Source organism: Capricornis sumatraensis, chromosome 14, assembly GCF_032405125.1.
Source record: "Capricornis sumatraensis isolate serow.1 chromosome 14, serow.2, whole genome shotgun sequence".
Classification (NCBI taxonomy): Eukaryota; Metazoa; Chordata; class Mammalia; order Artiodactyla; family Bovidae; genus Capricornis; species Capricornis sumatraensis.
Genome location: NC_091082.1, coordinates 41637881 through 41659488, shown reverse-complemented (window position 1 = coordinate 41659488; position 21608 = coordinate 41637881).

Sequence of the window (21608 nt, the reverse complement as noted above, 5' to 3'; positions counted from 1 at the left end):
CAGGCTTCCCCATCCATCACCAACTCCTGGAGCTTCTGTCCTACTTGGCTATAAATTGGGGGTCTCCATGATGCCTTTTTGGTTCTTGAATTTGTTAAAGGAGCTCATAGAACTCAGGGAAACATTTCCTTACATTTACCAGTTTACTATGAAAGGATGTGCTAAAGGATACAGATGAACATCCAGATGGAAGAGATGTGTAGGACCTGAATGTGAGAAGATATGTGGGGCTTCCAAGCCCTCTCTGGGCATGTCACTCCCAGCATTTACATTTCTTCACCAACCCGGAAGTTCTGCAAACTTTTAGAATTTTGTGGAGGCTTCATGGCCAAGGCCTGATGCATCGCTGACTCTATTTTCAGCCCTTTTCCCTTCTCAAGAGAAAGGGGGTAGGAAGCCTGAAAATTCCAAGCTTCTAATCATGGCCTGGTCTTTCTGGTGACCAACTCTCACCCAGGAGCCATGCAGCAGCCCACCCAGAGTTGCCTCATTAGAGCAAAGGACACCCTGTCATCCAAGAAATTCCAAGGATTTCTAAAGGGTGTCAGGAATCAGTGTCAAAGACAAGATATTAGAACAAAATGCTAATATTAGAACAAGATGCTAACAGTACTCTTGTCACTCAGGAAATTCCAAGAGTCACAGTAGTTCTGTGCCAGGAACTGGTGGCAGAAACCAATACATATTTTCTATTATTTCATAATTTGCATCTCACATGTCTTTATATGTGGTTTAGTTGTAAGTAAATTTTAAATATAAAAGAGGCAGCTGATAATTTGTAACAGCCTTTGAGAGCATTCCTGATCAATTCTTTGGCTAATGCAGACTCAATAGCTGTTTTCTCCTGCCATCTTTCCCAAATTAATCATGTAATATTAGAAGTTGAAGGCAAAAGAAATCAAGTTCCTCCTGTCCTCCCCAAAAGAAATGGTTACATAATTGCTGACAAGTAGAAGACCACAGGAGAAGTAATCTCTGGCTTCTTTATCCTAATGCGGCATTGAAATACTCCATATTCTCTGAGTCCCAGGATAATACCTCTATAAATCAACATGGATAAATTTCAAAGCACAATGTTAAGAGAGAAAAAAAAAAAGTTGCTGAAGAGCTTGACAACGTCATTTACATGAAGTTCAAAACCAGACAAAAGTAAACCATACCATTTGGTATAATTACATGGTATTAAAATTTAAAAAAATTAAAAGTAAACAATAAAGATAGAATCCAGTAGAGAGACCGGGGAAGGCAGAGAAAAGGATGCATTTATGTAGAACAAGAAAAAGACCCTTCACAGTATTGATAATGTCATAGCTCAAGTTGGGTGTTGAGAATAGAATTTTTTGTTCAATTATAATGCTTAATAGTTGGGATATTTATTATATTCCATGATGCTTACTTTCTAGGTATAATTTACATATAGTAACTGCAGATCTCAAATCTCAAGTTTACAGATTGGCAAATTTTCACATGTGTATATATTCATACCATATTCTTTTTGCATCAAATATTTCATGATACAATGAAAAGAAAATTGATTCTGAAGTTTATCTATAATTTGGACTTTTTTTTACTATGTTCATTAATGGTAGATCCATTGCCACTTAATTCTTTGCTCTAAGGATGTGACTGCTGTAAAAAGAAATCCAAAAATTATGTTAAAATTTCAGTATCATTTGAGAATTATGAGCTCAAAAGTGACTTTCTCTGAAAGGAAGACTTTTTCATCTTAAAATAAAAGTCGTCTACAGTACACATCCTTTTATAAATGATCTTGCTCTGAGATTGATGCAGAGGGAGTTATAACGAGGCTACACTGCAGACCACATAAGGAAAAGCACTCCAGTGGCCGAACCCAGTGGACTCTGCAAGGACTATTGAGTTTCAATTTCCTCCCATATGCTTCACATATCCTCTGTGGATGGGCAGGCAGGCTTTCTAAATCTCACACACATTCTTAACCCAGCACATAACCATTTAAAAAGATTACCAACCATTTAAAAAGATTACCTACCATTTAAAATACACCAACTTTAGCAAAAGTCTAATTTAAAATATTTTAATCTGTGTATTTCTTGAGGGAAAATTGAGTAAACTTTACCCCAAATCTCCCATCCACATTAAACCTGGATTCCATAATTATTACCATGTTACCCTTGGCCAGAAAAACAGGCCATAACCCAAGCAACCTTAGAGCCCACAAGACTTGAAGGAAAAAGCAGACCATCCACATAGTTTCTTGGCAGCTATGGAAACCATGCAATGTACAGAATCAGTGGGAGCTAAAAGTAAGTTATTCATTTTTCCAGTGAAATGTTTGTCTCATATGTCAATTGATTCTGCATATACATAAGCCCATCCAATCTTGGACATTTTTGTGTTGGAGAAAAATAGGTTTTTGTCCAAATGTTAAAGAATAAAATATGTCTCCCTAATTTTAGCATGTTGAAATGAGGGCAAACCTCCTGGGAGCTTTAAGACCACACACTATTCATATCTTTAATTCAGAGAATTTTTATAAATATTGTCTTCCTATGAAATTAAGCTATTTAATAAGTTTGCATAGTAATGTGCAAATACATTGAGTTCAAGCCCATATTTCCTTGCATTTCCACATCACATAAAAGACTGCTTTTTACATAATGTGTGCTTAACAAATATCTTGTTAATCCATTGGAAGATGGAAGTTGTAAAAGATGTCTGCTGAGGGATAAAACGCAAATCCCATTTTTGTCTTAACAGAACAAGAGCAGGACAAAAGTGTGAGGAGGAAGAAAAGGAAGCTGATCTGTTTTGTCAGAAACAGGCATCATATGAGGCTTTTTATTTTCTTTGCAATTAATTCACACAAATGCAATATGAAGTTAGTATTGTCCCATTTATGAGCATTGTTATGACTCTCGTTCTTGCTCTACCTGATGAGTAAATAGATATCCAGGGAAGTTAAGTTAATTATTTGAGGTCACATTATCACTAAATTCAAACCATGATTTTCAGGCTCCAAATCTTATGCTTTTGTTTTATTTTTCCCACTAAAATATTGCCTATTTTTTTCCACGTATTTCAAATAGTGTGCCTCAGACAACTAATAAAACTCTAATTTTCTCTAGTTTTACCTAGCAGGAGATGGTATAGAATTGTGTTATTGTTGTTGTTCAGTAGCTAAGTCATGTCTGACTTTGCAACCCCATGGACTGTAGCCTGCCCAGTTCCTCTGTCCATGGGATTTCCCAGGTAAGACTACTGGAGTGGGTTGCTATTTCCTTCTGCAGGAGATCTTCCTGACCCAGGGATCGAATCTGTGTCTCCTGCAATGCAGGCGGATTCTTTACTACTGAGCCACCAAGGAAGCCAGTATGGAATTTGATATTTGACAAATAAATAATCAAATTCTAAAAGCTTATAATTATCCTAAAAGAATAGAAATGAGATTGAATTTCTTAAAAAGATGAAAGCAATTACATCTAACAGCAGTTCTCAAAGTGTGGTTGATGGATGCCTAGTGAGCCCCACAATCCTTCAGGAGGTCTGTGAGGTCAAAATTATTTTTATGGTATTTTCTATAACATATTCACCTTTTTCACTGTGCCGACATTTGCACTGATGGTAGGCAAAACTGCCGGTACCTTAGGATGAACCAAGGTGATGTCTCCACACCATCCCAGCAGTCACTCTTCTTCCCTCCCAAGCACACACAGAAGAAGAAAGGTCAGTGTCCCTTAGGAATATCTATTTAAAAAGCAGTAAAATCATGCTAATTTTGTTAACTCATGAAAACATGTTTCTTTAATATTTCTTGTGATGAAATGGGAACTACACAGAGTGTACTTCTGAGGCACAGTGAAATTTCACAGTTGTCTTGCAGAAAAGCACCAGTGCAATTGTTTCATTGTGAGCCAATCTACCCACTTTTCTCACTGAATACTATTCTTACCTGAAAGAACAACTGACAGAAAATAGGCAAACTATATTGTTCAGACTTGGATATTTAAGGACTATTTATTTAAAATCAACAAAGTACACCAGGGCCTTCAAGGAAAACAACTGATAGAATTTGCTGCCAATGATAAAATTCAAGTTCTGAAATTAAACCTGTAATTGTTCATTCTTTAGTTTGTCACTGAAACAGAGCTGTGTGTTAAAGGGCAAAAAGATAGTATTAAGGTAATAGCTTAATGTCTGGGACTTTCCAGGTGGCACTAGTGGTAAAAGAACCTGCCTGCCAGTGTAGGAGATTTAAGAGACTCAGATTCAATCCCTGGATCAGGAAGATCCTCTGGAGGAGGGCATGGGAATCCACTTCAGTATTCTTGTCTGGAGAAACCCATGGACAGAGGAGCTGGCAGGTTATAATTCATAGGGTCACAAAGAGTCAACATGACTGAAGTGACATAGCACAGATTAACCTCTGAGAAGGTAAAATCAGATATATGAAGTTTTTTACTAGATATTGAAGACAGGGGAAAAGTCGCTTGAAAGGATCTGACACCAAGTGTTTTAAAGATATTGATGGCCTGTACCATGCCCTTGAGAAGTTTTTAATCCTCAAAAAAAGTTCAAGGTCAGTTATTTTCTCTCCAGTCTGGCAATAAAAGCATCAGCAAATGAATAATGTTGGTATTTTGGTTGGCTTCCCACTTAGCGTCTATTCTTTTTTACCATCCTTTTTTTGGCTGAGGCAGTAATTTTGGGCAAGCCAACCATGAAAGTTTGCTGATAATGAAAATTACCAAATGGCAGCTCTAGTATATTTTCTGACAAAGGCGTTTCCTAGGACTTGGCTTCATGAGTAAGACAGGATTGCAGAGAATGCTGTTCCTGGATATCTGCCAGTTTTACAAAGCACCAGCAAGCATCACAGACTCCCAACTGTGCAGGGGAAATGGTACAAGGTGTTTATTTCTCAGATCATTTATTAGTTCAACTTCAGTGGGAATTTGGCAGGACAGAATTGACTGGGATTGAAGAATTTCAGTTTGTCAATAAAAGTAATTACAGTTAAATCAAACGTTATACAACTTTTAGCCCAATTTTCTTCCGTATGTGGAGAAGAATGTATACATGTACACACTTGGGGAAAAAAGAGAAATAAGCAATTTAAAACATTTCTGCCTCACCTTCCAAATACAGATCTTTACAGTCTTTACTCTGTCTTAGAAGGAGAAAATTTTCATTTTTATTTCTAACATTTGTAGTTTTTCATATGTGGAAACTTCATTTTTGGAAACCTTCCACCAATTTGCCTAATTTCTAATCCTTCTACAGCATAGATTCTGTGTCTCCTTCCAAGGGGCTTACCAGGTGGCTCAGTTGTGAAGAACCTGCCCACCAGTGCAGGAGACATGTGTTCAATCCCTGGGTTGGGAAGATCCCCTGGGGAAGGGAATGGCAACCCACTCCAGTATTCTTGCCTGGGAAATCCCATAGACTGTGGCCTGTGCTACAGTCCATGGGGTCACAAAAGTCGGACACAATTAAACCGTTAACCAACAACAACAGCAATTCATTCCAAGAAAGCCTTTCTTGACTTTTCACTGTAAGTCACGTTTGGCCTCTGCACTTTACCTTCGTGGCACTGAGGATATTTGTCATGGAGCAATTAATCCTGTAAGTGTGTTGCTTCATGTCTGGCTCTCTGACAGAATGTAATCCCTGAAAGGCAGAGACATCTCTCTCTTATTTACCATTGAATCCAAATACTTTTCACATAATAGACACCATCAATATTTAGGGCAATCTTGAGTATGAGCCCAAACTTTCAATGAAATTAACTACTGTACATAGAACATTTCAGTCCACAAACTGGAGAATAGTGAATCCTCAAAAAATGTTAACTTACCGCCTTACATAATCCCTGGGAAATACATAAGGAAGGTATCATATAACTTCTCAATTTTCAAGTAAGGAAATACAGTCAGAGGGCATGTTACTTGCCCAAGACACACCACTTGTAACAAGTGGAGGCCAGATGGCAACGAAAACCTTCTCAGTCCCTATTCCACATTCTTTCTAATGAATCAGACTTTAGAGAGAGTACACCGGGGATGCTGAAGGAGCCTGTGCTTTGACAACATCTACTAAACTGAGAGGATCCATCCCAAGTGCTTTCAGCTCTGGTCCAGAAGTAAGTATTGACGCAACTTTATTTCTTCAGCATTGCATCAGGGGCTGCTTATTTCCCATTCAACATCTATTCTCCATCTGCTACAATTTTTATTCACATAGCAATGCACTCTTGTAGGAAAATATATTAATCACAGCTTTCCTTATATCAAGGTGAAGATATTTCATTAAGTTCTGATCATGAAATAAGTGTGATGAATGTGTCCCAGGGAAGCTACTTAAAGAGCACCCTGTTGTATCATACCAAGATGCCGGCCTGGTGACTGGTGCCCCAGCAGCCATTCTGAATGATGCGGTGGCCTTGAGGTTGGAAATGGTGTGCTGAGGATGATAAAACAGCATGGTGCCTATTGACTGGTCATCCCTGACTGTGAAGCCACTATGGCAGACAAGACGACCTACATCAGGATTTATTTTGTGTGTGAGAGAAATGCACTTTTAATACATTTAAGCTTCTGTTAATATTTTTATGCAGCTAAACATAATCTTACTGATATAACATTTACAGAGCTGTAGGGGGAAAGTAGTTGTTCGGCTCGTTGTTATTTTTGATCCTCCAAGTGAGAACCTGAGACAATGTATGGTTCATTATGAAATGTATTTTTTTCAGCTTATTGAGTTATAACTGACAAAACAAAGTTGTAAGACATTGAAGGTATACACTGTGATAACATGATACACATGTACATTGTGAGAGGACTCCTCCCGCCCTCCATCTACTTAATTGTCATCACGTCTATCTCATATATTTGTCTTTTTCAGTGGTAACATCTACATTCTAGTATTTTAGCAAATTTTAGTTATCAACTCTACAATGTTATCAACTATAATTACCACGTTTTACATTAGACTCTCAGGTTTTATCTTATAGCTGAAAGTTTGTGCCCTTGATCAATGAAACCACTGTTCTATTCTCTGTTTCTATGGGTTGATTTAAAAGAATTTTTTTCAGATTCTACATACAAGTGATACCTTGAAGTATTTGTCTTTCTCTGTCTAGCTTATTTCACTTTGCATAATGTCCTCAAGCTGTAGATACTGTTGCACGTGTGCACACACACACACATATATTTGTGCACCTATATAGTGCTTCCCAGGTGGCGCTAGTGGTAAAGAACCTGCCTGCCAATGCAGGAGGCATAAGAGACATGGGTTTGATCTCTGGGTCGGGAAGATCCCCTGGAAGAGGACATGGCAACCCACTCCGGTATTCTTGTCTGGAGAATCTCATGAACAGAGGAGCCTGGTGGGCCACAGTCCATAGGGTCACAAAGAGCTGGACACAAATGAAGCAACTTAGCATGCACACATACATATATATACATATATGCAAGTGTGTATACATGTATGCAACACACATACACACATATGTATATATAACAACTTCTTTAACCATTGATTTGTTGATTGATACTTACGTTGCTTCCATATCTTGGCTATTGTGAATAGTCTTGTAATAAATATGCAAGTTCAGATTATCTCTTAAATATCTGTTTTCATTTCCTTTTTTTAGTGAACTTAGAAGGGAGGTTGCTAAGTTGTATGGTAGCTCTATTTTTAATTTTTTAATGCTGTTTTACAACTGCTGCAGCCACAGTGGAAAACAGTGGTTTTCCTTTGGTCTTTGGTTGTCTAGAATACCTTGCTTATTCTAAGTGGCTCCCAGTAATTGAAGGTATGCCACGACCTGTCAGTGTCAGGGGCTTCCCTGGTGTCTCAGATGGTAAAGAATCGCCTGCAATAGGGGAGACCTGGGTTTGATCCCTGGGTTGGGAAGATGCCCTGGAGGAGCGTCAGGGGAGGACTGCAGTTAGCACCTAGATGCAGGATGACTGGAAGCAGACCCTCAGGTGACAGCTGAGAGAGTGTGGCTAGGGTCCTTGGGGGTGGGAGGGACTGGGAGGTGGGCCGGACTGGGAGGTGGGCGTTTTGGCCCGTTCCCTCCGCACTGGATTAGGATGTAAAGCCACAGGGCATGGGGATGCTCCTGTGCCCATTAAGAACTGATTTGCTTTTTTATGTGCTAAAGTCTTGAGGGACTTCTGAACCCAAGCCCCATTTGCTCTCAGAGTCAGGTGATCCAGGGACCCATCCTTTGGGTGGCAGCTGCAAAAGTTAAACTACTTGATACGTATAAAAGCTCCTTCGAGAGAGAGATTGGCAATTTGCAGTGGGCTAGTGGGAGACAACTGAGGGGTTGTCTGCTGTCTTCCCTGCCTCTGAAGATCACTGTCAAACCTCTAGTTGCATGCTAAATTAGAAGCTTGACTCAGGCACCAGCTTTTAAAATATGCAAACAGACATCTCTCCAGGAAAGACTGGGAGACTGGCATTTTGTGACTGCTCCCTCTCTGCTAAGTCCTGGGTCCTAGCCACAGTGAGTCCTTGTGAGCCAATTAAGAACTATTTCTTAGACTGAAATAGCTTTATGCGTCTTATAGAGGCAAGTCTTACTGGCTTTCAGAGCTCACTGTTTGAAAGCTCCTCAGGTAAGAGTCTTAAAGGTTGGAGTGGTAGATGTGAGGTTTAAACCCTTTGCTCCTTGGGGAAAAACTGGGAGTGGGAGTTCCCTCCTGATTATATGGCATCTGACCTGGAGTGTGGTTTATAGATAGAGTGTGTCTCAGTCCTTCTCACCCATTTCTATGGGGGTATTTTCTCATTTGCCCAATATGTAGGAATCCATGTCTAGTTTCTGGATTACTTTCAGAGAAAATGCTCTGTGTGCAGTGTAGATTGTGTGTCCATGGGAGGAGGGGAGTTAAGGAGACTCCAATATTCCCTTCTTGGACTGGAACCATGAAGTGTATTTTAAATCAATAGCTTGAAATTTTGAATTGCAAATATTTCAACATGTAGGCATCACTAAGTCTGTGTGAAGTATGCTATTTCTGAACTCATTAGGGTAAGATTTATGAGATAATTTGGGGTCACATTTGTCTGTTTCAAGCTTTTGATCAGCAGCCTTTCTGGAAAAGATTATCAGAACAGTAAGTGATAGAATTTGAGACAGTTTCTTCACTTGTAGAAGTTATGAATATAGAATTTTAAAGTGGGAAGATGCCTTAGAAATCACTTAGTCCATCTTTATTTTACACACCAAAAAAAAAAAAAATGGGGAATAATCATTATAAAGAACATTCTACAGCTTTCTCACAGCTTTACTTTGCCATTCTCCAAGTCACTGATATGGCCTCTTCATTAGTGTATAGTGTTATTAACAAGTCATTAATAGCCACTGTGAACTCTGAACCAATAAATTAGGTCAAGAGACTATCTCTTCTGTCTCTTCTTTGAACTTTTTTTTCTGATGAAGCTATGTGTTCATGAACTTGAACATGAACTTGATCATGAACTTGATCACGAACTTGATTTATGAGCTGGTATGGCCTGTGTGCCTACCTGACTGCAGACAGTGTAAAGGCTTCCTTTACTATGGGAACCTGAGGATGATAGTAAGATCTCAGTTTCTGTTCAGCCATAAGGCAAAGAAGGTCACAGTTTAAACTTCATTCTGTAACCCAGCTCTTACCAGTCATCACCAGAAGCACTGGGTGCTGACTTAGCACCTTGCACCTTAGCACCTTGCTTTGTACTTGGTTGCTGTTTCTTAAGTATAAGTCCTAAGTCCAGGGAGCTGCAGCAAGTGTGGATGAGGAGGGGGAGGGAGGGGCAGGGAGGGGCAGGAGGGTAGAGTAGCAATTACTAGCTAGCCAAGGTTTGAGCTATTTACAGTCCTTAATCACAGTATCATGAAACCTTTTTGGTACTCTGTTATTATCTCCCAAATTGTGGTCAGCATATCTGACTGCATGATATTTCATCATTTGAACAGGTCAGCCTAAGCAGAAATTGACTGAAATAAATGGATATAAACTGAAATTGACTGAAACAGAAGAATATTTTTAAACACTGCATATTTTCTTCTTGCTTCTTCTAACCTCCCCTTTCATTAATATTGCAGAGATGAGTAAGGAAACTTAGCCAGATTCAATGATTCACTTCAGTGTTCACTTCTTTTCTTCCTCATCACATTCTTCCTTTTTACAATCCTCTTCTCTTTCTTTTGTTCTTTGTTCTCCCAAAGAGAGAACTTTGGATTGCTAATTGAGCTAATTGCACTGCTACACCTCAATACACACTCTGAAGCTTCAGCACAGACTCTTTGTGACCCCATGGACTGCAGCACACCAGGCTTTCCTGTCCTTCACCATTTCCCAGAGTTTGCTCAAACTCATGTCCATTGCATACTGTACATAAACAGGGCCAGATCTGGCCTATGAGCCATTGTTTGCTGACCTTGGATATGCATGATATCCTTTGGTAGTCTTTTTAAATACAGTTTCCTTTTTCTTATAAAACAGACTTTTAGAAAGTCACACACATTATTCCTACCTTTTTGCTCATATGATATCATCAATTCAATAGGCTTATAAGGCAACTCAAATTAGTTCTTGAGCAAAGGGGAATATAAATAAAATGCTATAAACAGATTCATTCTGTGAAGAAGAGTCACTAAATTTAAAGTTCCCATCATGTAAATTTTGTGCACAGATATTCATCTTGAAGATTTCCATCAACAGAATTGAGGCACACATTGGTCATAGCATGCCTCTCTCTTGCTCCCTGCTAGTGTCAAATCAGGTGCTATTCTTTTAGTTTCTTTTTAAAATGCTGTTTAATTTCAACATGTCAAAATCTTTATGGGCTTCAGTATATATCTCCCTTCCCACCTCCTTCCTGGTAATAAAGAAACGCTAAAGTAGTGCTCAGATCTCCTTGGAGAAATGCCCTGTGGAAACAGATTATATGGTAGGCCATTGACATTCACTAGGTATACTTGCCAAGGCCTTCAAAAATCCTAAATACATAAATACCACTAAATCATATATTTCCCTACAAAATTTAATAGTAAATTATTGAAAAATTTAAATGATTCTTTTCAATCCTTTAATACTTAATAAAAATAGGGCCGAAGTCATGTATAAGGCTATTTACTCTTTTTATAAGACTTACTGTGAACCTAAACAGGAGAAAAAAATCAAGTGAATGCTGACTTTCTGGATATGTCCACTTACTACTTAAGAGAATCAATTCTACAGACCAGCCTAGCGGAAAATATTACTCAAGTTGATGGTCTAATAAAATTATGAGTTAAGTCATTTCATGAACATTTGAGGACTGTGGCAATAGAAATGGAAATTGCTGATGTTAAATTTATGAATGCTAATGTTCTGCTTTATTTGGGCAGTCAAAAACGAAGTAATGCTTGTAACTGGTTAAGTTATAGAGTGTGTATAAAAAGTCATAGAAAAGTGGAATCCACTGCCTAGAGACTATATGAGCCGCCTTCCTAAACACTGACCATTTGATTGAACAATGAAGAGAAGATCCAGGAACCTTCTCAAATATTCTTGGGATGGAAAAAACCATTCACATAAAATCTTCTCCATGAAATCCTGAGGATAGACTAGGATTTAGAAAATGATAGACTAGGTGGCTTATAAGAGTCCTTCCAACTTTAAGATTTTGTGATTGGTAATGTTTTATGATATGCGATAAAATAGAGGAATTGTATCAAAAGAATTCAACCAATCCTGGAGTGGCTTGAAATGCTCCTAATTTGCTTACTCATTTCCAGACCTTGATCTGGGATATAGGTACTAAGAATGGACAAAGAATAGCTGGTCTTCAGCAAAACTGTGGAGTAGGCAAAGTCTGTGAAGCTCAGAAGTCAGCTCTTGGGAAGCGTGTCCTTTATTTCTAAGGAAAACATGGCTTAAAGTCAGCATCCATTTCAATATCCACAAGATTTGGGAAAGATGGAAGACTGAGTGAGATGTTGCTCCCAGATATTTATTTTTATGCACCACAGGATATCAAAAAGAAGAGAAACATCACAAAGGACTTGGAATTCTCTTTTGGGAAAATGGTTAGTACATTTTCCATTGAATGTAAAATTGTTGTATCAAGTTAGGAGGAAGGATGGTCTTGTTATTGTCTTTATTTGGAGATTAACTGTAGTTTAAGGAGATATGTATGGATGCCAAAGTGACAAGGGGTGGACTTGTGATGGTTAATTTTATTTGGCTAGGCCATGGTGCCCAAAAGTTGGTCAATACTAGTCTATATGTCTCTGTGAAGGTATTTTCAGATGAGATTAACACTTAAATCAGTAGACTTTGGATAAAGCAGATTATCCACTACCATATGAAAGGGTATCATTAAGCCAATTGAAGGCCTTAAAACTGCCAGATCCCTTGAAGAAGAGGAAATTCTGCCTCAAGATGGCCCTCAAATTCAAACTGCAACATGAACATGAACATAATAGTCTTCACCCTGCTGGCTGACTGCAGAGTTCAGATTCACCAGTCCCAGTCATGTGAGTCTATTACTTAAATCTCTCTACATGTGTCAATATCATATTGGTTCTTTTCTAGAGAACACGGGCTAATAATATACCACCCCACCCAACTCTCTCTAAAAACTTCACCTCAGCCCCACTCTAAGCCTCCAGCATGTGCAGTTTCTTTTCTGTGCCACACTGATTGCATTCCTGCTCAGTCACTAAGTCATATCTGATTCTTTGCGACCCCATGGACTGCAGCTTGCCAGCCTGCTCTGTCCATGGGATTTTCCAGGTAAGAATACTGGAGTGGGTCACCATTTCCTTCTCCAAAGTATCTTCCTAACCCAGGGATCAAACCTGTGTCTCCTGCTTGGCAAGTAGATTCTTTACCACTGAGCCACGAAGGAAGCCCACATTGATACACCAGCCACAAACACAGGCTATTGCCCCAGTCACTTCATGGCCCAAACTGCCATCAGCTCAAATCTGTGTGTGCACAGCGTACATTTCAAAAGACTTGAGTTAATGGGCTTGAAGAAGAGGTGGCAAGAATACACAGAAGAACTGTACAAAAAAGATCTTCACAACCCAGATATTCATGATGGTGTGATCACTCATCTAGAGCCAGACATCTTGGAATGTGAAGTCAAGTGGGCCTTAGAAAGCATCACTACAAACAAAGCTAGTGGAGGTGATAGAATTCCAGTTGAGCTATTTCAAATCCTGAAAGATGATGCTGTGAAAGTGCTGCACTCAATATGCCAGCAAATTTGGAAAACTCAGCAGTGGCCGCAGGACTGGAAAAGGTCCGTTTTCATTCCAATCCCAAAGAAAGGCAACGCCGAAGAATACTCAAACTACCGCACAATTGCACTCATCTCACATGCTAGTAAAGTAATGCTCAAAATTCTCCAAGCCAGACTTCAGCATTATGTGAACCGTGAACTTCCTGATGTTCAAGCTGGTTTTAGAAAAGGCAGAAAAACCAGAGGTCAAATTGCCAACATGCACTGGATCATGGAAAAAGCAAGAGAGTTCCAGGAAAACATCTATTTCTGCTTTATTGACTATGCCAAAGCCTTTGACTGTGTGGATCACAAGAAACTGTGGAAAATTCTGAGAGAGATGGGAATACCAGACCACCTAACCTGCCTCTTGAGAAACCTATATGCAGGTCAGGAAGCAACAGTTAGAACTGGACATGGAACAACAGACTGGTTTCAAATAGGAAAAGAAGTACGTCAAGGCTGTATATTGTCACCCTGCTTATTTAACTTCTATGCAGAGTACATCATGGGAAACGCTGGACTGGAAGAAACACAAGCTGGAATCAAGATTGCCGGCAGAAATATCAATAACCTCAGATATGCAGATGACACCACCCTTATGGCAGAAAGTGAAGAGGAACTAAAAAGCCTCTTGATGAAAGTGAAAGAGGAGAGTGGAAAAGTTGGCTTAAAGCTCAACATTCAGAAAACGAAGATCATGGCATCCGGTCCCATCACTTCAAGGGAAATAGATGGGGAAACAGTAGAAACAGTGTCAGACTTTATTTTGGGGGGGGGCTCCAAAATCACTGCAGATGGTGATTGCAGACATGAAATTAAAAGACGCTTACTCCTTGGAAGAAAAGTTATGACCAACCTAGTTAGCATATTGAAAAGCAGAGACATTACTTTGCAGACTAAGGTCCGTCTAGTCAAGGCTATGGTTTTTCCAGTGGTCATGTATGGATGTGAGAGTTGGACTGTAAAGAAGGCTGAGTGCCGAAGAATTGATGATTTTGAACTGTGGTGTTGGAGAAGACTCTTGAGAGTCTCTTGGACTGCAAGGAGATCCAACCAGTCCATCCTAAAGGAGATCAGCCCTGGGTGTTCTTTGGAAGGAATGATGCTAAAGCTGAAACTCCAGTACTTTGGCCACCTCATGCAAAGAGTTAACTCATTGGAAAAGACTCTGATGCTGGGAGGGATTGGGGGCAGGAGGAGAAGGGGACGACCGAGGATGAGATGGCTGGATGGCATCAGGGACTCGATGGACACAAGTCTGAGGGAACTCTGGGAGTTGGTGATGGACAGGGAGGCCTGGCGTGCTGCGATTCATGGGTTCGCAAAGAGTCGGACACGACTGAGCGACTGAACTGAACTGAACTGAAGAGTGAGCAAAATGATACACCCTGGCAAAGCAAAACATAATGAAAACAAATAACAAACAGTGTTAGATATGCATTTTCTTATAGGTCTTTCATCCATAATCATAACTGGGGGATTATATTTTGGCTACCTCTGCCTGTATTATTTGGTTACTCGTTTATCCCAATATACACATCTCAATAAATTTTAAAAAGTAGAACAAAAATAGGCCAGATTCACTGACTGCTGAGCAATGACATTAAAATTCAGTAATAGAAAAGTTTAAGGGAAGAAAGCCATACACTTTGAAATTTTTAAACACTACCAAAACAAGAAATAAAAGTATAAATTATATACCATTTTTTCTTAATATATAATTTATTGAAGTATAGTTGACTTACAATATTTCAGGTGCATAGCAAGGTGATTCAGTTACTCATATACACACACATTATTTTTCAGATTATTTTCCATTATAGGTTATTACAAGATACTGACCATAGAGTAAACCTTTGTTGCTTGTTTCATATTTATTTTTTTGAATTAGAAATCTAGCATTGTATTCATACTAAGGCAAGCAAGTAGAATCAAAATGTCATAAAATTTTATTTAGAAAATCCTATGAAAAACAGCCAAAGAAGCATTTGTAGGACTAAATATTATCATAAAATGTTTTTTAAGGAAATATAATAAAAATGAATGAATTGATATTCAACTCAAGAAGCTAGAAAGTGAACCACAAAATAGTCCTTCAAGAAAGTAGAAGGAAAGGATCAATGAAGATAACAGGGGAGATAAATGAACTCATTTAATTAAAAAACATCATTAAAAGCAAAAGCAATTTCTTTATAAAGGCCAATAAATAAAAAAACCTTATGACAGATCTGTCTAGGAAGAAAGAAACAAAAACAAAAAAGCAGGGTTTAAAATGGAGAAAATGCATGAACTACAAGTAGCAAGGAATTTTTCAAGTATGGGAAAATATTAAAAAAAAATTTATGAAACTACATTTTGACAATCTTCAGGAAATGTATAATTTTTCATAAAAGTATAAGTAGTCAAAACTTACTGAATATGTGAAGAAACCTAAAAATATCATTATGCATGGAGTAAATTGTAAATTAACCAAAAATAGAAGGCATTTTTTCTCATTTTAAGTGCATCTGCCAGAAAACATCATAACATGAGGCAAAACATGAAAGAAACTTCATAAAAGTCAGAATAAGGCAAAGCTTCTATCAATCTTATTATTCAAAATTGTTCTAGGAATCCTGGCTAGTGCACTAAGATAAGAAGAATAAATAGAGACAAAATTATTTGTAGTTATTATAATTACATTTTCAATAGAAGAATGTTTTGAAAATCATTTGGTGCATGATCTTTATCCTAATTGATAAGGGGCAGGAAGGGATAGAAATTATATTTTTATCTTGGAAAAAGAATGTAGTGATAGTTAACTTCTAACATGCAAATAGGATTAGTGTTCTTTTGGACAGAAAAAATAGAATGTTTTCCTATGATTATAAAGCCATGACAAGCAAAAAAAAATACCAGACAAACAGTAATGGAAGGCAAATGTCAAAGAAATCTTTATCTGAGGAAAGGGATTCAAGAGATCAAAGTCAGCAAACATTGTCCCAGCATTTCCCTCTGGACAAGGAAAGGGAGAGATGTATAATACTTTTGAGGATAAAATTGGTTCTCCTGTCTCTAGCTCCCCATTTGGTACTCTGAGAGGAGTTCCTTTCTTAGGTTGTCCCCATATCATGATAGGATTCAAACACATCAAAGCAAATTGAAGATACATGCCAAGTGAGGAACTGACATTTAACTTTCACAGGCCACCATCAATTCCCATTTCACTGAGAGCCTAGAGCCCTGTGAACTGAGAGCAGAGGCTAGACCATCAAGCCAGATTCAGGACCAAACCAGGGGGACAATGTACGTTCTCTTGGTGTGTCACTGTAGCGTGTCAGTCAGTTAAGTCTCTCAGTCAGGTCCAACTCTTTGTGACCCATGGACTGCAGCACACTAGGCTTCCCTGTCCATTACCAACTCCTGGAGCTTGCTCAAATGCATGTCCATTGAGTCGGTGATGCCCAACCATCTCATCCTCTGTCATCCCCTTTTCCTCCTGCCTTTAATCTTTCCCAGCATCAGGGTCTTTTCTAATGAGTCAGCTCTTTGCATCAGGTTTGGTCCCTTAGAATTTGGGAGTCTGATGATACTGATTTTCAGTGCATCCTAACATATTTAGTGGTCTTAAAGGTAACTTTTTGAGGGTAAGAAATAGAAAGGCAGCTCCAAATTTCTGTTTTTCCTGACTCTTGGTCATAGAGTTTATCCAAATCACTTAAGCAGCCATGATAATTTGTCATGTAGAACATCAGAGAGCTCACCTCCAAACACTCAGAGTGAAAATGTTACTTTCTATCCAACTGCCAGCAGATGAGGGGCATTCAAGACTTTAACAGAATAGGAAGAGAAACTTGTCACAGCCAACCTATATTGACCAATTTTCTTAACTGCTTTTTCCCCACAGTTGAGAGAAATGTATCTAGCCTCTTCTGACTAGCTCGATGAATAACCTATTATCCACCAAGGTAGAAAATCTATTTCATTCAAAGGTTATCTGAGGATGCCTATATTTCTATATGTATGGTAGATAGAGCAGAATAGTGTTACCTGAAGAATCCCATGGACAGAGGAGCCTGGTGAGCTACAGTCCATAGGGTCACAAAGAGTTGGACACAACTGAAGTGACTTAATACACAGACACACACAAAAAATAAAATTTTCTGTTTATCTGAAATTCAAATTCAACTTAATATTCTGTATTTTTACTTACAAAACATGACAATCCTAAATATGATATCACAGCTGGGAAACTGACTCTGGTACAATGCTGAAAACTAGATTCTATTCCGTTTTCACCATTTACAATATATATTCATTTATATGTGAACACATAGCTTGCTTTTTTTTTTCCAAATTTCAAAAACAAGAACCAAAAGAATCTGAGGACTTTGCAAAGCAGAACCCAGCACAGCTGTGACTAGTCACTGCCTGGTTTGCCATGGAGTTGGTGGCTCGCCCAACAGCCTGGCTGAGTTAACAGGCTATGAGCAGCAGAAGTGGAAGAAATCAATGGGTCTGGTTTTGCTCTATTATAGAGGTCTCAATTAGCTCTCCACCTACCTAGGAAAGGTCTTCCGCTTGAATTTCCTTTGTTTTTTATTGTCCCTAGACCATGATTTCCTCTGTGAATAGCCAGTTTTATGCTTTATAACAAGAGAGCCTAATTCCTTCTTTGGGGCTATAATTTGTATTCTGCAACTAGCGATTTGATATACAATCTTTTGGGTGATTATCTTTATTTTCTTTGTGAACAGCAGTGCTAAAAATAAGAAAGAAATGTGATGTGGGGGAAACAAATCAAACCCCATAATGCCTGTGCCATGCTAATCAGGTGGCTTTCAGGACTACTGGCTGGATCCACACTGGGCATCAGCAGCCAAAACTACCAAATGAAGCCAGGAAATAACTTGTTCCATTTAGAGACTCACATCCCCACTTGTAGGACCTCTATCAGGCTATTTCAGCCTCTTGAAACACTTTCAATGGAAGTAGTATTGCTTGCCTTTCAAAGAGTTAAAAAAAGGAAATTTTTATGAAAGATGTGTGTGTGTGTATGTGTTAGTAGCGCAACTGGTCCAACTCTTCATGACCTCATGGCCTGTAGCCATCCACGCTCTTGTCTCCATGGAATTCTCCAGGCAAGAATACTGGAGTTGGTAGCCATTCCCCTCTCCAGGGGATCTTCCCAACCCCGGGTCACCTGCATTGCAAGCAGATTCTTTACCATCTGAGCCACCAGGTAAACCATACATAGCTGAGGAGATGAGCTAAGTCTTCTCAGGAACCACGCCTAGACCCTTTTCTTAAGTGAAGACTTTTTCTAGTTATTCCTCAGACTGTCAAAGAATGATGACATTTTCACAGGTACCATTAACAAATGAGGAAAATAAGAAGTCTGCAATTTATTTTCCATAGATTTAAATATTTCAGCTTAAAGAAATGCCCTTTATTATAAAATGTATTTTTTCTGTTTTTAGTAATAAGATGTTATATCTAGTATAAGATGATGATAATAATAACAAGAACTTTGCTGTCCTTGTTTGATAAATAAAAGAAAATGTTGACTAGATCTTTCAGTTGTAAGCACAATAATTCTATGTAACAGGCTATCCCAAAACTCAGTGACAAGTAGAAATAAGCATTTGTTTCTTGGGCACCTGTCTGAAGGGCTTCCCTTATGGCTCAGATGTTAAAGAATCTTCCTGCAGTGTGGAAGACTGGGATTTGATCTGGGTCAGGAAGATCCCCTCAAGAAGGAAAGGGCAACCCACTCTAGTATTCTTGCCTGGAGAATTCCATGGAGAGGGGCCAGGCAGGCTACAGCCCATGAGGTCGCACAGAGTTGGACACGACTGAGCCGCTAACATTTTCACTTTCACCTGTCTAAGATTGGCTGGGGCGGCTCTGCTGCAGGTGTCCTTCATTTTCCTGGGGCTACTCTGTTGCAGCCTGCCAGAGCAGAGACCAGAACCTTCCCCATGACTCGAGGGTACAGCAACTGCGCCTTTGTGATTGTCCTAGTGATCATGCCAAACAGACATACCTGGGGCCGGGCATGCTCTCTGCACCGCTTCACTGCCCACCCCTGCGTCGGTCACCATGGAAACAAAACAAAATGTTCCTAATCAACAGCAGAGCCTTAACTTTACTCCCTCTTTGTGGTACGCTGATCAAACTCCCCAGTATAGCTATTTCCTCTGATCTCACGTGACTTCTGGCGACAAAAGTGGGGGCTGAAAGGAGCCATTTTGTTTTCCTGCCATGGAGAGCAGGCGGGCCCCCTGACTCCCCGCTTGCCAAATTATACATGTGTCTGTCTTTTCATTACGTGCTCACACCGGCTCCCCCACCACCCCGTTTCAGGTCTTTGTTACCCACTGTGCTGGACATGGCACTACTGGGCTATTGAGATGTGATCTTCTCATGACAATGGCATAGAAGCAAAAAAGCAAATCCAACCATACCTTTCACTAAAGGGAATCATGTGGTTGAGGCCCCAAACTAGGGAACACTCTGCTCTCCGTGGGGCCAGTGTTGTGAAAACAGAACCACACTACAGGGGAGGGGAGAGCTGTGAATTATGGTTCAGTCTGCCAGGCGGTGGTTCTTATGTCAGCCTTCATTTTTTTCCTGATATTTGCTGACCTGGACATGGAACAAAGGGCTGGTTCGAAATTGCCGAAGGAGTAAGACAAGGCTATATATTCTCACCCTGCTTATTTAACTTATATGCAAGAGTATATATCATGCAAAAATGCTGGGCAGGATGAAACACAAGCTGAAGTCAAGATTGCCAGGAGAAATATCAATAACCTCAGATATGCAGATTACACCACTCTTATAGCAGAAAGCAAAGAGGAATTTTAAAAGCCTCTTGATAAAAGTGAAAGAGGAGAGTGGAAAAGCTGGCTTAAAACTCAACATTCAAAAAACTAAGATCATGGCATTCAGTCCCATCACTTCATGGCAAATAGATGGGGAAACAAACAGTGGCAACAGGGACAGACTTTATTTTCTTGAGCTTCAAAGTCACAGCAAATCATGACTGCAGCCATGAAATTAAAAGATGCTTGCTCCTTGGAAGAAAAGTTATGACCAAACTAGAGAGCATATTAAAAAGCAGAGATATTACTTTGCCAACAAAGGTCCATCTAGTCAAAGCTATGGTTTTTCCAGTGGTCATGTATGGATGCGAGAGTTGGGCCATAAGGAAAGCTGAGCATAGAAGAATTGATGCTTTTGAACTGTGGTGTTGGAGCAGACTTTTGGGAGTCCCTTGGACTGCAAGATCAAACCATTCAATCCTAAAGGAAATCAATCCTGAATATTCATTGGAAGGACTGATGCTGAAGCTGAAACTCCAATACTTTGGCCACCTGATGCGAATAACTGACTCATTGGGAAAGACCCTGATGCTGGGAAAGATTGAAGCCAAGAGGAGAAGAGGACAAGAGAGGATGAAATGGTTAGATGTATCACCTACTCAATGGACATGCATTTGAGCGAGCTCCAGGAGTTGGTGATGGACAGGGAAGCCTGGCATGCTGCAGTCCATGGGGGCTGCAGAGAGTCAGACACAACTGAGGGACTGAACTGACTGACTGGTTGAGAAATGCAACAGTGAGAACTCAGCTTCAAAGAGCATCTTTAATTAGGGGGGAAAAATCATTAAACAGCAGTTTAGAAAAACCAGAGGTTGGAAGTACATGATTAGAACTTAGCATGATCAAAGCTATCGGTCCTTTTTAGGCCCTGGTTATCCCAGCTCTCATTTTGTAAAATATACTAATCCAAGGCAATTTGCAATGATTTTACTGTGCCTGCCACGTTTTTAAGGCATCTTTGATTGGGTAGTTAGGTGTTTTGTTATGACTATTGGAAAGAAATGTACTAATCAGAATTCTGTGTGAGATCACAGATAATTGATTCATTCACCTTCTACAGCTTTCCCTGTGCACATGCAATGGATCCAATTTCCATCCTAGAGAATTAATATCCTTTGTTCATTATTAATTCATCATCCAAACTGTCCCTTCATGACAGATTATACTCTAACGATAAAGCCTATGCAGAGTCAGCTTTGCCAATGAAATATTCAGTGCTTTTTTAACTTTAAAAAAATTCATGAACTTTTAAAATAATGTTATTTTTCTCTTTAAAAATTTATAATTTTGTTAATAAAAAAGAAATCCTAGAAGTCTATTACCATGGCCTCCAGTCAGAAAGTTTAATAAAAAAAAAATCGAAAATGCCAAGAAATGGTTAGGGCATTTTGAAAATTATCTACTCAGTTGCACAGTTTTCCTAGCAAAGTCAGGATCTCTAGGAGAGTCAGCTGAGACAAAGGGCCTAAACATTGTTCCAGAACC